Here is a 3,413-nt window from a genome sequence, read left to right as displayed (position 1 = left end):
CGTAAGCTTTGGAAGAATATCTGGAGGGTAGGACCAATCTGAAATGAGGAATTAAGAGGGCTAAAAGGGCTCATGAGATATCTTTAGCAAACAAGTTTAAGGAAAATCCTGAAGCCTTTTATTCGTATATAAGAAGCAAGAGGGTAACTAGAGAAAGGGTTGGCCCACTCAAGGACAAAGAAGGGAAGTTATACATGGTGTCAGTGAAAATGGGTGAGATTCTTAATGGGTACTTTGCGTCAGTATTCATCAAGTAGAGGGACTTGACAGATGTTGAGGTTAGGAATAGATGCTTGATTACTCTAGATCAAGTTGGCAAAAGGAGGGAGCACGTGTTGGGTATTCTAAAAGGAATTAAGGTGGACAAGTCCCCAGGTCTGGATGGGATCTAACCCAGGTTACTGAGGGACGTGAGAGAGGAAATAACTGGGGCCTTAACAAATATCTTTGCAGCATCCTTGAACATTGGTGAGGTCCCAGAGAACTGGAGAATTGCAAATACTGTCCCCTTGTTTAAGAAAGGTAGCAGGGATTACCCACGCAATTATAGACCAAAGAGCCTGCCATACTGAGGGAAAAGATATATACCCATTTGGAAGAAAATGGGCTTATCAGTGATAGGCAACATGTCTTTTTGCAGGGGAAGTCATGCCTTACCAACTTAATAGCATTCCTTGAGGAAGTCACAAAGTTGATTGATGAGGAAAGGGCTGTAGATGTCATATACATGGACTTCAGTCAGACATTTGGTAAGGTTCCCAATGGTAGGTCGCATGTGGTCCAGGGTGTATAAGCTAGATGGATAGAGAATTGGCTGGGCAGCAGGAGATAGAGTAGTAGTGGAAGGAAGTTTCTCAAAATGGAGAACCGTGGTCAGTGGTGTTCCACAGGGATCGGTGTTGGGACCACTATTGTTTGTGATATACATAAATGATCTGGAGAAAGGTATGGATTATCTGATTAGCAAGTTTGCAGATGACACTAACATTGGTGGAGTAGCAGGTAGTGAAGGGGACTGTCAGAGAATGCAGCAGAATATGGATAGATTGGAGAGTTGGGCAGAGAAATGGCAGATGGAGTTCATTCCGGGAAAATGCGAGGTGATGCATTTTAGAAAATCCAATTACAGAGCAAACTATACATTGAATGGAAAAGCCCTGGGGAAAATTGATGTGCAGAGAGATCAGGGTGTTCATTAGATTACTTATAGTGTGGAAACAGGCCCTTTGGCCCAATAAGTCCACACCGACCCTCCGAAGAGCAACCCACCCAGACCCATTCCCCTACATTTACTCCTTCGCCTAACACTACTGGCAATTTAGCATGGTCAATTGACCTAACCTGCACATTTTTGGATTGTGGAAGGAAACCAGAGCACCCGGAGGAAACCCACGCAGACACAGGGGGAATGTGCAAACTCCACACAGACAGTTGCCTGAGGCAGGAATTGAACCCGAGTCTCCGGCACTGTGAGGCAGCAGTGCTAACCACCGTGCCACCCACATTGTATCCTGAAGGTGGCAATGCAGGTCTATACAGTGGTCAAGAAGGCATATGGCATGCTTTCCTACATTGGATGGGGTATTGAGGACAAGAGTTGGCAAGTCATGTTACAGTTATGTAAGACTTTGGTTCAGCCACATTTGGAAAGCTGCGTACAGTTCTGGTTGCCACATTACCAAAAGCATGTGGATGGTTTGGAGAGTGTGCAAAGGAAGTTCACCAGGATGTTGCCTGGTATGGAGGGTACTCGCGATGAAGGAAGGTTGAGTAGATCAGGATTATTTTCATTAAAGATGCAGGTTGAAGGGGGGGATCAGATTGAGGTCTACAAAATCATGAGAGGTATAGATAGGGTGGATAGCAAGAAGCTTTTTCCCAGAGTGGGGGTCTCATTTACCAGGGATAACGAGTTAAAGGTGAGAGGGGAAATGTTTAAGGGAGATATGCGTGGAAAGTTATTTATGTAGAGGATGGTTGATGCCTAGAAAGAGTTGCCAGCGAAGGTGTAGAGGTGGGCACAGGAGCATCATTTAAGATGTATCTAGACAGATACATGAATGGGCAGGGAGCAGAGGCATACAGATCCTTAGAAAATAGGCAACAGGTTTAGACAGAGGACCTGGATCGGCGCAGGCTTGGAGGGCCGAAGGGCCTGTTCCTGTGCTGTAATTTTCTTTGTCTTTGTTGTTTGTGGTTTTAAAGTAGTGGTGGAAAAGGATCAAGCTGATCTCAAAATTAAGGAAGGCAAATTTTGACAGTATTAGGCAAGATAGAATTTCCCAAATGAGTTTGAATGAACAAGGAAAGCTGGGGGATAACAGCGTGCAGTAGAACAGCTCTCAAGGAGCTCTCCAACATGAGGTATTGAATGTCTGAATAGCCTCAGCAGAATGAAGGTCATCACTGAAAAGGATATCGAAAGGTATTGAGATGTTGATGTGGCTAATAGTGCTTGAAATAATTTAAGTATTGTTGTTTGAAGACAAGTTGGAATTAACGGTTGAGACCAGGATCAGATTAATGCAGTCTTTGGGGTATTCAATTACAGATTAAATCTCAATGACATCACATCATTAAAATAAAGCTATTGTTCAAAATTATAAGAAGCCTGAAGGTGCAATCACAGTTTCCCAGTGGAGATGCAACACAATATAAAATAAAGTCTCTGGAACTGTCTCATCTCCAATTCTGAGAGAATTCTCCAATTTGGACAGATCGCCAGCAGCAGGAAGGGGGAGGTTGTTTCACAAAGAACAAAATGTATTTTCTAAGGCTAAGAATCACAACAGTATGCTACACCACCCTTGCTGTCGTTGGTGTTCCTGGGAGGTTTTGTTATAACTTAAATTGCATAAATCACTGCATTGAAACATAGTTATTTCCATTTACAACTAATAATTGTTATATTTCCATTTAGCAAGGGAAATTCTGATGTCAGACAATAGTGTCCTCACTGACTGAGTTTAAAGTGAATAGATTGTCAGTTCGGAGGCTCCTCAGTAATGTGCAGCATTGTGTGTTTCCCTGTACTGTGCAGAATGGGTTTACACTGAGGCCACATTGATGGGGTTTGGCTGAGCACCGGCCCTGGCTGGTCTAGAAAGGGTTTCGGAAGACCACCCTCTCTCTGTGGTAGTTCACAGCCTGCTATCGTTCAGATGGGTTTTGTAACAACCCACCTCTCAGTGACACCTGGTGTTTCCCATTCCTTGATGGAAAGGGATTGTGTTGGTGGATCTTGTTCAGGCAGCTTGCTCCAAATGGGAGCCCAGATAAAACAGGGCAATCAATGGGTACAGCAGGTTATTATGGAGTAAATGGTGAGGGTCAGCAGAGATGGCTTTGACCATCTTGTGGGTTTTTATCAGTCAGTAGATGTGTGGGGTCATGACATTGGTGAGGACAGATCA

Source organism: Chiloscyllium plagiosum, unplaced genomic scaffold, assembly GCF_037043375.1.
Source record: "Chiloscyllium plagiosum isolate Xiang-an unplaced genomic scaffold, Cpla_swu_hap1 HiC_scaffold_47, whole genome shotgun sequence".
Taxonomy (NCBI): domain Eukaryota; kingdom Metazoa; phylum Chordata; class Chondrichthyes; order Orectolobiformes; family Hemiscylliidae; genus Chiloscyllium; species Chiloscyllium plagiosum.
Note: the sequence above shows the minus strand (reverse complement) of the source record.